The sequence below is a fragment of the Mus musculus genome, chromosome 5 (genome assembly GCF_000001635.26).
Source record: "Mus musculus strain C57BL/6J chromosome 5, GRCm38.p6 C57BL/6J".
Lineage (NCBI taxonomy): Eukaryota > Metazoa > Chordata > Mammalia > Rodentia > Muridae > Mus > Mus musculus.
Genome location: NC_000071.6, coordinates 133,869,251 through 133,882,770, shown reverse-complemented (window position 1 = coordinate 133,882,770; position 13,520 = coordinate 133,869,251).

Sequence of the window (13,520 nt, the reverse complement as noted above, 5' to 3'; positions counted from 1 at the left end):
TCTTGTAATTAGGAGGTAATATTGAGCAGTAGCCACATCTGAATTGAGACACCCAGGCAAGAGAGTTAAGTCAATTTGTTCTGGGATCAATAGCTGTGGTCTTAGCTGACAGAGAACCTGAGGTTTCTTTTTTGGTTTAATTTGGGGGATATGTGTGTTTATTGGTGGGTACATTTGTGTGTGTGTGTGTGTGTGTGTGTGTGTGTGTGTGTGTGTGTGTGTGTATTTTATGTGGCTCTTTTCCTGAAGAACCAGGGAATTGATGACAAACCAAAGTATGGATACCTTCTGTCTTAGTCAGGGTTTCCATTGCTGTGAACAGATACCATGAACAAGGTAACTCTTATAAGGACAACATTTAATTGGGCCTCGAGTACAGGTTCAGTGGCTCAGGCCATTATCGAGGCAGTAGCATCACAGCATTCAGGCAGGCATGGTGCAGGAGTAGCTGGGAGTTCTATATCTTCATCTGAAAGCATCTAGGAGAAGATTGGGTTCCAGGTGGCTAGGAAGAGGGTCTTGAAGCCCATGCCTACAGTGATATACTTCCTCCAACAAGGCCATACCTCCAAATAGTGCCATTCCCTGGGCCAAGCTATTCAAAACACTTCACCATCAAAGTCCAACTTGATGAGCCAGTAAGTTATTGAGATTACTTAAGGGAATATGGGTGAGAAGTTACTTTGGAGCAGAGATGGCTCAAAGACAGCTGCATGAGTAAAGCCCACCACAGCATGAATGTTGACACAAAGTTGGCAACCTGGAACACACTAAATAGCCTTCAGGCAGCTCAGCAGATAGGATAACATCCTTTCCAGGTGACTCTCTTGGTCTGATCCCTTTCCAGACTGCTTGGCTGGATCTGTGACTTCCAGGTAGTTCAGCTGCTCTTAGACTCCTCTAGGCAGCTTAGCTTGACAGAGAGTGACTCTAGGCAGTCTTTGCTGCTCATATATACTTGGGGAGGTGGAAGCCTAGGAAATCTGGTCAGTTTCAGGGACTTCCTGAAGCCTTTAAATTGTTTGCATCCTGGGTTTAATGAGCAGGATGGAAGGTTTTACCTCTCTTTAGGCAGGCTTGTTGTTTTCCCTCCCTGTAAACATCTTGTATCTTAGTGGCTTTCCTCCAAGACAAAACGTTTTCACCTGAGAGGGAACAGCTATAACAATGTGTGTGGCTATGTATATATACATGTGTGGACAGGTATGTGCACAATGCCTCAGGTGTTGTTCCTTAGGGGTTGTCCACCTTCATTTTTGAGACTGGAGCTTGCTGATTGTGTCAGTCCTTTAGCCAGCTATCCCCAAGGCTCTTGCGGTCTCCACTTCCTCAGAGCTGGCATTACAAATGCCACTATCCCTGGACTTTTACATGTGCTCCCAAGATCAAACTCAAGAACAGGACAAACATTTGGCTGAGCTCTCTCTTCAGCATACCTCCCACCTATTTTAGCACAATTGTTTATCTCTCTGTGTGTGGGTTTGTGCACAGGAATCTAGGTGCCTGGGAAGGTCAGAAAAAGCTGTTGGATCCCCTGGAACTAGAAGTTCATGTGGTTGTTAGTGGCCTAATGTGTATGCTGGGAACTGAACCCAGACCTTCTCTGAAAGTAATGTGTTCTTAACTTCTAAGATGTATCTCCAGTCCCTTCTCCCTCTCCATCTTCCTGTCCCTCCCCCTCCCCTTCTCCCTCTCTCTTGGCATTAGAGTATGGCTATGAAGTCTAGGCTGGCCTTGAACTTGTGTTAAAACTACTGCCTCACCCTTGGAAGTATCTGCTTCATCTGGGAGTAACCTTGCTTTTGGGTGACATTTACTATGCATGGGGAGTGTTTTAATGTTACTTGAGTTTTTAGGGCAGCCCCTCAAAACTAGGCATATATTATGTACATCTCCAAAAAGAGAGTTTAACTAGTCTTGGTAGAAGGTCTGTGCAGAGGAGCAGTCTCAGGTTGCAGTCATCTTGGAGAAGAAAGTTGCAGTTGTTATTTTTTCCACATACTGGTCAACCCTTTCTTAACTCTCGTATACTTAGGGCAGAGGAAGGCTTTGGCATGCATCTGAGCCAGAGTCAGAGGAAGGCTTTGCCAATTATCATATGTCAATGGCATTGGCCCTTGTTAATAACACACATTAACTAAGGACTTCATGCATCCCTTACACTCTCCCAGGGCTTCCATGACTCCCACCCCATCGTATGTTGTATGTAGTATGGTTGATGGTTGTTACCACTGTAGTTTATGCAAGATGACACTGAAGAACTCATCACTATCAATGATGGAAGGTTTTCAGGATATGACCACTTCTGCTCCAGAGAGTAGTTGGGCCATCATGGACAACTGTACCCATTGGGGTGTAGTGTGTTCTTCAGGCTGGCTGTTGTTTGAGACAGTTTAAGTTTCATGACACAGGTTTATCTAAGACTAGGAAATAGCTTAGTCTACCATTGCTCAACCTGTGGGTTATGACCTGTTTGAAAAGTATGAGGTAGCAACAGAAATAATTTTATGGTTGGGTGTCCCCACACAAGGATCACAGCATTAGGAAGGTTAAGAACCACTGACTGGCTTAGTCTATAGTGTACTCAGTCTGTGTAAGCGTGTGGACCTTAATTTGATTCCCCAGAACCAACATAAAAATAATCTGTTCCCTCTCCCACACTTTCTCTCCTACACCTGATTCCCATCCTTGTTCCCTTCCTCAGCCACTTTCCCATCCAGTTCTCTTCCTCCCTCCCACCCTCCACCTCTGATGACTGTTTTGTTTCTCCTTCTGAGATTTGTACATCCTTCCTGGGACCCTCCTTATTACTTAGTTTCTTTGGGTCTGTGAATTGTACGTATGTACAAGATTAAAAAAAATGTATGTTTATCTTGTACTTTACGGCTAAGGGCTAATGTCCACTAATAAGTGAGTACATTCCATGCATGTCTTTCTGGGTTTGGGTTACCTCACTCAGGATGATTTTTTTCTATTCCATTCACTTGCCTGCAAATTTCATGATGTCGTTGTTTTAATAGCAGAAGAGTTTTCCATGTGTGGATATTCTGCATTTTCTTTATCCATTCTTCAGTTGAGGGATATCTAGGTTGTTTCCAGTTTTTGGCTTTTGCAAATAAAGCTGCTATGAATATAGTTGAGCAACTGTCCCTGTTACCACAGTGGGGAATCTTTGGGGGTATATGCCCAGTAGTGATATAGCTGGGTCTTGGGGTAGAACTATTCTCAGTTTTTTCAGAAATCACCAAATTGATTTCCAAAGTGGTTGGGGGAAAGCTTGGGCATCTCTGGGAATAGCTGGGAACTTGAGACTGGGGAGGTTCTGGGAAGTCTATGGGGGTGACCCTAGTTGAGATTCCTAGCAGTGGGGGATATGGAGATTGAAGTGGCTACCTCCTGTAGCCAGGTGTGGCTTTCAGTGGAAGGAGGGGGACATCAACACACCTATACAACCTTCAGTTCAAAATTTGTCCTGCTTACAAGATGCTAAGGGATAAATATGGAGCAGAGATTGAGGGAATGTCCAGCCAATGACTGGCCCAACTTGAAACACACCCCATGTAAGATAGACAATCCATGACACTATTAATGATACTCTGTTACATTTGCAGATAGGAACCCAGCATAACTGTCTCCTGAGAGGCTTCATCCAGCAGCAGATGGAAACAGATGCAGAGACTCACAACCAAACATCAGGCAGAGATCAAGGCATCTTGTGGAAGAGTAGAGGATAGAATTGTGTGAGCTATATGGGTCAAAGGCACCATAAGAAGACCTACAGAGTACTAACCTGGGCCCATGAGGGCTCACAGAAACTGAACCACCAACCAAAGAGCATGCAGGGGCTGGTGTTAGGCCCTGTGCACATTTGTAACAGATGTGCAGCTTGGTCTTCATGTGGGTCCCCTAACAGTTGGAGCAGGGGCTGTCTATCACTCAGTTGCCTGATACTGGGTCTCCTCCCCTGAACTGGACTACCTAGTTGGGCCTCAGTGGCAGAGGATGTGCTTAGTCCTGCTGCAACTGGATGTCCCAGGGTGGGGTGGTACCCAGGAAGGGCTTCCATTTCTTTGAGGAGAAGGAGAGGGGGTAATGGAGGGAGGGATTTGTAAGGGTGGGACTGGGAGGACAGGAGAGTTTTTTTGGGGGGTGTTGAGATAGGGATGTAAAGTAGATTGAAGGAAACCAAGAAAACAAAACAATGATATCCTCCAAAAAAAATCTGGAGGCATGTGGTTGTAATCTCAGTTCTGGAGATGTGAACATAGGAGCGTTCCTAGAGCTCACTGGCAAGTTAGGCTAGTCTAAGTAGCCTGCTCCAGGATCTTGAGAGATTCCATCTCAAAAATCAAGATGACTAGCACTTGAGGAACTACACCAGAGGTTGACCTCTGACCTCCACACATGTTCTCATATATATATATATACACACACACATGCACACTTACAAATCAGTCAGTGTTCAGTGTTCTTGGAATTAGGAGGGAACATTAAGGAGGCAACCGTTAAGTTGGAGAGGGTTTAGATGGGCTTCGGCCAGTGACTGTTGTTCTCCTTCAGAAGGTTCCATACACTGTACTTGACCCAGAATCAGCACTTGATGAATATCAGCAGACATTCTTGCCACTATAATAAAGAATGGACTCTCCCTCCAGGTGGAGACATACTATAGCTTTTTCCTTCAAGAGTTCATCCAGTTGGGCAGGTCAATGATGATCCTGGATCACCACTAGAAAGTCAGGTTCACCATTAGATAATGTACTTTTCCTTCCCAGACTTCCTGCCCTCTAGTGTAGCCCCTATTAGGTGGCCACAGGTTCGAGTCTGCCATCTTTTTCAGTCCTAACTCAAAAGGGCATACATTTCTTTCTTTTGTCTTTTTTCAATCTTTTTTCTTTCAGATACTAGTCAGAACCTAAATATGCTTTAAAATTCCCTATCTCTCTGTGTGTCCTTACTCTTTCTTTAAGAGCTCCTTCACCAGCCATGTGGCTGTCAGTTGCTCTGTGGCTGACCTCTGTCCCATCTCATGGCACAGCCTTTCCCTTCTCCTTCTCTACTCCCTTCCTCTGGGCAGCTCTGAGGTTTGCAGCTTGCCTGCCCTGATGGTTTCCTTTAGGCTCTAATAAACCACCCTCAAGCTTCTGTTTGAATCTATTCTTAAATTCTTTAATTAAGAAGACTAAGAACCCGAAGGGGAGGAGTCCTCAATTTCCCAAGTAGCATAGGTGGCTCTGCCAGGGCTCTCTCAGATCCTCAGGGACACTTTCCCCCTATTTATTTATTTAATCAGTGGAAAAAATGAACTTTCTCCTACATCCCTAGATGGCATCACTGCCAGCTTTCTTGTTGAGGCTATGAAAGGAGATATCTGACAGATGCAGGGAGACCTGTTATGAGTGCCACACCAGACAGATCAAATGTATTTGGGGTAATGGGGCAGAAGCCCTTGCTATGCTTTATTCGTTGCATCTTAATAGCATCTCCCAGGGACTGGGGTGGGGGTGTTGCCTTAGCTTCAGAGGCAATGTGGAATTCTCAGAACCTCAAAGTTGCAGGAAGTGCCACACTTGACACAGTAATAGCTTTTATCTTGAAGTATTTCAAGAGTGTGGGGGTAATCTCAAAGAAGACCCAGAAGATGTATCACGCAAAGGAAATCTTCATAAAGCCCCTAGTGGATCTTCAGGGCTTTCAATGGGATTTAAGTGGCTGAGGAATGAGAGATGGGAGAGAGAGAGAGAGAGAGAGAGAGAGAGAGAGAGAGAGAGAGAGAGAGAGAGAGAGAGACAGAGACAGAGAGAGAGAGAGAGACAGAGAGAGAGAGAGAGAGAGAACAGGTTGCTTGTGAATCTATTCATATGATTAGCAGGAGCAAATTAAATGAGGAGAAACTGAGTTGTGTTTGTAGAATCCACCTTAAAAAGCCAGTGATGAGGCTTGAGCTTCTAATATCAGTGCTGGGGATGGGGGCAGACAAGAAACTCTTTGTGACTTTTTGGCCAGCCAGCCTACTGGAATCAGGAAGCCCCAGGCAGGTCCCAGCGACAGACATGTTCTTATTGATTAAAAAAAAGTACCTCTTGAGGAATGACATCTGAGTTTGACTTCTGGCCTTTGCATGCACACATATGTGTATGAATATATACCTGCAAAGACATGAACATGAGCCTATGCATATAGAATGTACACAGGAGTCTCATTCTCAATGACTCTGAATTGATTTGTGCAATGGGAATTTCAAAACTCCCCAAAGCTACTGAGCTGTGGGAACTACCCAGACCTATTGCCTGGGCAAAAGGCATTGATGATGGAGTCTTGAGTATATTGATGTATATTGAGTATATTGAGCAGATTGATGATGGAGACTTGAGATATACAGACATGCAGAGTGCTGCCACTTGTTGGCTTTGGGCCTTAGTTCTAGCCCATTTTTAAGCCCTTGAATTCCATGTTGAAAACCTAGCCAATTCAGCACAAAACATAAATCAAAACCTGATCTTCCTTGTGCTCAAGTTTCATTATATTTTTTATCTCTTTAGCTCAAAAGAAATCGGTTCTACATCACTTTTAAAAATATACCGACTCAGTTAAATGTAATTTTCTCTAAAGCCAATTGCTTAATTAGACAATAATATCAGAGAAATTGACCATTATAATCTGGTTACCGACTTTTCAGATGGCCTGTTACCATTTATATTCTTTGCAGTTGGTTTTTTTTTTAAAGCATGAAAATAATTTATTGAAATTATTCTTTGAAGCTATTTTAATAGCCTAATAGCTTTTTAATTTTCAAATCATTTATACTCATCAGTTGGGGCCAGGGAGGGACTCAGACAGACTCTTGCCGAGTGGCTATTATTTTGTCTTCAGTTCTTAACTGACTATGCTTGGAAGGAAAGCCAAGGCAAGCACAGGCTTTCCCCACTATTGATGATGTCAGAGGGGGCTCAGTGTCCACAAAGAACCTTGGGCTCGAAGCCATAACAAGAAAAGTGGTGTTTACTAGAGGACTTATCTGTGCTGGGTAATTTATGTAGATTGTATTTTTTAAATTTATTTTAAATGCAGAGTCATATAGCCATACTGGCCGCACACTTAGCACATAGCTAAGGATGGTGTTGATCTCAGTCTCAGTTTTGGGTATACCAGAATTCATCACCACATTTATACTCAGGAAAGAGGGCAGGGGGCATCCTGGTCACTTGTAACAGCGTTCATACCGGATAGAACCCAACTGACCTACATTCCTAACATACATTGGGAATTCCCTTTGGCCTTTCTTCATAGACAAGGAAGAATTAAAGTCTAGGTCAAGTGACTTGCAGAAATCACTAGAGTTGTTGATGGAACCAGGTTCTGTGCCCAGTTAGACTCATCTATTTTTTCTCTTTTTCTGTCTCATAAAACTGAATCTCAATTAATACCACAAATCAATATAAAACAATCTGCACCAACAAGCAAGTCCCATGAGACTAGTTTTTGGGTGAAAACAGAAAAAAAAAAAAAGCATGAGAACATTGAATTGTGTTTTGTCATGGCAGAACACAGCGTGAACAAGCTGAAGGAAATGACATTGTTTTCTCACATTAGGGAGGAAGCAGAGACTTTATGTTGAATTAGCAAGAAGAACATGTGTTGTAAAAGCTGGTGGTGGGGTGGGATGTGCAAAACCCTCCCAGTTTGAACAAGCTCAATTGCACAAAATAAATGATTGTTAACATCTATGATTGCTTCTGAGACCTCAGACTGACTTATTGTAGACACAGCATCAGGAGGAAGTCGGGTGGAGGACTGAAGCTCTAAAGATCCTCTCTTCCTATCAAGATATGTTGCATTCCACTTAGAATACCTGCAACAAGCTGGTATCTAGTTATTTGCTGAATGAACTTTGTCTGTTGATCAAGTAAGGGCCAAGTGTGGTTTACTGGATTTCAGAAATCTCTCTTGTTTTAACAATGAGCCCTAAGTATTTTCATGTCTCCATGTCTCCTCTCCAATGCTTGCGTTATAAGTGCATGCCACTATGCCCAGGTTTTTATGTGAGTTCTGGGGGTCAAACTCAAGTCTTTATGCTACCTCAGCTACCTCCCAGGCCTTTTAGTATTTTTAGGAGAAAATTTATTTTATCTTGAATTATGAGTATGTATGTATATTGAGCGTAAGTATGCTCAGAGGGCAGAAGAGGGCGTTAGATCCCTGAGCTGGAGTTAGCGATGGCTGTGAGCTTCCTGGTGTGGGTGCTGGGAACTGAATCTAGTCCCCTGTAAGAACAGTGCAGACACGGAGTCATCTGTCCAGTCTTGAAGAAAGTTTCTTATATGAGCCACTCTGGTAAGCTCTCTCATTGCTTTAGTCCACCCTGGTCTTCAGAGTTCCAGAAAAATGGCCGTTGAATGTTTTGTCAATGATGCATGGTTAGAAGAAACCCATGGAATGACATGACTCCACACACTCACCCTGTAACTGCTCTTAAATCTCCCATGTTCATCCGTGTTCTAGTCTAAGTAATGCTGAACTATGCTTTCCTGTCCTTTCCCATTGTATGCCTGTGGGGCTGAGGGCATGGGACGGGGACGGGGGGTGAATAAAGGGAGTTGGGGAAAACCTTCGTCCTGCCAGAGTTCCAGTGCTCTGGGCGGGCGGACGTGGAAGGACTGTCCCACGCTTTCCACACTGCCCTGGGTGGGTGTCTGGTTGTGTGAAGCCACTGGTCCCAGCTCAGCTGGTGGTGGACAAGGGGCAGTCCTAGGTACTAGGTTCTCAGCCTTGGGCATCCCAGACACCACTGGATACCAAGGAAGTGCTGAGAACAGAATGGGGGCTCTGGGGGCAGCTCAGTCAGCCCTGGGGCCAAAGGGAGGAGAGGGCAGGGAAAGAGGGAGATGCTGTGTGGTTCCCACATGGGTGAGAGTCCTTGGTCCGGTCCATGGTTGGAGTGCATGAAGGCCTTCTGGTGGGAGGTTAGACATAGCTCATTAGGGAAAAGCCTATCCCATTGTTCAAGCATGGCAAGCCTTGATGAGCAGAGACAGTCTATGGTTTTAGAGCTTTATTGTAGAAAGGCAGGGGCAAAGAGAGAAGGTAGAAAGAGGCCATGGCCGTATGGAAAGACAGGGGAAGGGAGAGAAGGAAGGAGGGCTAGAGATGAGAGTAAGAAAGGTGAGAGCTTAAAGAGAGAGCAAGGAGGGGCCAAGCAGCTCCTTTTATAGTGGGCTGGGCTATCAGGTAACTGTGGGAAGGAGCATACCTGGCTGTAGTCAGGTAACTGTGGGGGTGGAGTCTAGCCAGAATGCCAGAAGCTTGGGACATTGTCTGTGGGACTGATAGTCACAGAATTATGGAGATGGGGGCTCTGTGGTTTCAGGCACCTGACTCTGGGAATGTGGCTCACTTTTCCGTCCCTTGTAGAGTTTTCTGCTGGGTTACTGGAGCAAGCCTCATTCAACCAAAATGAGCTGCCTATTATGGCCCCACATATGCCTTTCCACTCATTTCAAAATGTATTCAAATTCCCCCACATAAATGACAACCAAATAAAATCAGACCTTGGAAACTTCAAGGCATTGATCCTACTTTTCCTTCTCTCTTCTCCCTCTTCCTCCTCCTCCCTCCTTTTCCTTCTTTCTCTTTCTTATTTCCTGCCATCTTATTCTTTCTCCCTATTTTTCTTTGACAAAGTCTTGATGGGCATAGACTGGAATTAAACTCACAGTCCTACTGCCTCAGCCTAATGTAATCTCAGTGCTGGGATTACAGGTGTGGTCGTGTCACACTATTCTTGGACACACGTGAACAAATGTCCACTCACACCAGTTAAGGAACCAACAACAGATACAAATAAAGATCATGCCCAGCTAATGATGAACTGATGGGTTTATTTGGGTTACTTACAGGAATATGGGTGAGGAGTTAGAGAATCAAGTAGATGATGCATAGACAACTGCATCACCAAAAGTCCACTCCAGCATGGATGGTAGCTCATAAAACCTAAAAACCTGCAGCACAATGTATCACTTCTAGGCAGCTGGACAGGTTCAGTGGTCTCTATTTCCTTATTTAGGTCTTACTGCTTATCTAAGCATGGGGAGGGAAAGGCCTTATTCATCTGGTCAGTTTCAGGGACTTCCTGCAAACACTGAATTATTTCCTTCCCGAGTTTTAATCCTCCCCTCAGAACACCCCTTTTCTTTAGAATGTACTAATTCTTAGTGAGTGCTGGAAGAAGTTACTTCCCAAGTGTGCACTACCATGGCCAGCTGCTCAATCTTCCAATTTAATTACTAAGTTCCAACCTCTCTTCCCTTCTTCCATTCCGTCCTCCCTTCCATTTATTGTTTAACAATTTTGTCCATCCTATAGGGAGGCTTATTAAAACCCAGGAAGAAGGAAAAACAAAAAACAAAAAAACCAACAACTCAATATCAGGAAGTTCCTGAAACTGACAAGCTTCACAAGGGTCTGCCTATATCAAGGTTACGTATATAGTAAGGACTGCTGACAGATACTTCTAGTTGCCTAGAAAAAGTTCAGACCAGTTGAACTGCCTGGAAAAGACACCCCTGTCCCTGACCTGATAAGCTGCCCACAAGTGCTACTCTGTGCTCCAGTTTTCCATGGTTCATGAGGTATCATCCATGGGGTAGGATTTTTGGTGTGTGGCTGTCTCTGAGTCGTCTATGCTTCTCTAAATCACTTCTCACCCCCAATCCCTACTCCTGTAGGTAACTCTGAGAAGCACATTGGTTCATCAAGTTGGACTTTGATGCTAGCCTCCTCACTTTGGTTTGTTGTTCATTCCTCATGCAGAGTGAATAGAGATATGTTCGCATCCTCAGGGAAAAGTGTCGGGTGGCACCTTCTGGTGTCAGATATGGAATCCAAGCACTCTACCATTGAACTACACTTCCAGCCCAAGTACGCATCACTTTTCACTCAACCCTTTGCTTATGTTACTTCTAGAATTCACTTTTTTGGTTGTGTTAGAAATCTCTGGTGCTTAAATACATGGAAGGGTCAAAGAGCAACACCATTAAATAGGAGCATGCCTGTGTCAAAACAAAGAATAGTGGTATGAGTGTTATTTGCAGAAACAAAGGCTCCCAGGGAAACCCTTTTGACTGAGAACATATTCATTCCTTCCCAGGCAGTTCACTTCAAGGTGCTTGCTGGCTGGTTTTGTACTGAACCCTATTTCCATATGCTTTCCTACGGGCATTAGAAACACAGAAAGTACTCTTGTCCTCAATCATTTTAGGAATCCATGAAGAATGAGTTTGCAATAGAGGAGAATGAGTTTGTAGGGCAGCCGTTAGTGCTGGGTTAAAGCATGATTCTTAGAAAACTGGAACCCAGAGAGTGAGCCAGCCTGGAGGCATAGGGGAAGTCCTATTTGGACTGGGTATTTTTTTTTTAAATACAGGGTCTCATGTAGCCATGGTTGGCCTCAAACTTTTTATGCATGTGTGGATGATTTGAATATTTGATCTTCTTACCTCCACTTCCAGAGTCCTGAGACACAATTCTTGGTTTATGTAGAGTTGGGGACCAAACACAGGGTTTCATACATGCTAGGTAAACACTCTATCTATTGAGATACATCTACAGTCCTGGATTGAATCTTATGGGTTGAAACAGTGGTTGGTTGAGGGGAAGAGCAGAAAGAATGGCCCAGGGCAAAGACCATGAGAGCTGTGAATGTTGTGCTAGTGGAAAGGGGGTTTGTTTTATGGAGTTGGGGAACCATGTTGGCTGAGGGGAAGAAAAGGCAGGATAGCACAGTGGCAAATATCACATGACCTGTGAATGTAGGGAGGAAGAGGTTGTTTTTACATAGCTGGGGAACATGGTGTGTTGCAGGAGGTGGGGGGGGGGATGAGAAACTGTGCTCAGATTGCAAAGAATTTTGAACTTTTGTAGTGTAGGAAGTACAGAGGATGACGGTAAAGAGTTTTGAGGGAAAGTAGCTTCACAGAAGATATGACTCTCAACATCTGCCCTCACCTTCTGCATCAGTTGGGCAGTCACATCAGTGGACAAACTGCCTTAGTTGTAGAACTGTCAGAGTACTACCAGCATTGGCCACCAGGAATGTACTTTCTAAACAGTGAATCTTCATGTTGGTAGTTTCTTCGTAGAATCTCAGCCAAGAGTACAGAAGTCCTTCATAATCCTTGTCAGTTCTTTAAGGAGAGAGGAGGGGCTATCTGCAGGGAACCTTGGCTGAAAATGGGCAAACCCATCACACTCCTGCAGCCTCATGTTGATTGGATAGTTAATGAGCAATTTTGCAGTATTAGCTCTCTGATTATTTAGCTGTTGTGTGACTTCCTTGGGAGAGACATGGACAAACATATATTCTTTTCATACAGGCTACCTATTGGCAGACTAAGTGCATGCCCACCTTAGTGAATAAGTAGGTTTACACACAGAGCATGGGTGAGGGGTGAGGAACATGGATGACTCAGAAACACCTTCACTGAATAGACCATCTTAGCATGGGTTCTGACTCATAAAAGTTTCATCTCAGAGAAGGGCTCTATGAATAACATGAAAATAGTTGAGCAGGCCAGAGAGCCCCTCTCCCCAGAAACTGTTACTGCTTATATACCCATGGGTAGGCTCCTTATGAGTCTGTAAGTTTCAGGAGCTTCCTGAGATTTGTGAGTTTTGTTTACTTCCTGAGCCTTGTATTTGTTGTTATTGTTTCTTTGTTCCTTACAATGTCTTAAGGAGTCTCCTTGCCTTCCTGAAAGGAGGGCGGGGGGGGGGGGGATGCTGTATTCCTGATGCAATAACTCTACAACAGCAGCAACGATAAATAGCTATATGAAACTTAACTACGTTTAACCTTGATCCTGCCAAGTGAAAGATTTGTAGGTTCAAAGATTTGACACTGGAAAAGAATCATTTATTCTGCTGTTTCTAAATGTCCATTGCTAGAATATTTCTCTGTGTGCATATATATGCACATGCTCATATTTTTGTACATGTTGATATATGCACACATGTGTTTGTTTGTGTGTGCATGTTTGTGCATGTGAAGGTCAGAAGTCAATTTCCGATCCCCTTCTCAGTCACTCTCTATCTAGCACATTATTTAATCTCTCTCTCTCTCTCTCTCTCTCTCTCTCTCTCTCACACACACACACACACACACACACACACACACACACATACACACACACACAGAGTTGGGCTTCATTAATTCAGCAAGGGTGACTGTTCAGTGAGACCCCAGGAATCTGCTTGTCTCTGCCTCCCCAGGACTGGGATTAAAAAATGCCTGGCTTTTTCACATGGCTTCTAGGATCTGCACTCAAGTCTTTGTGCCTGTGTGATGTTCTAGTATTATCTCTTGGTCTAATAAAACATTCTGACAAAAACCAATGTGGAGAAAAACGTTTTATTTGATTTACACTTCTGGGTCAGAATCCATCACTAGGAACATCAGGGCAGGAACTCAAGGTAGGCACCATGGAGGAAATCTGCTTGAAGTCATTTTCTCCATCTCACACACA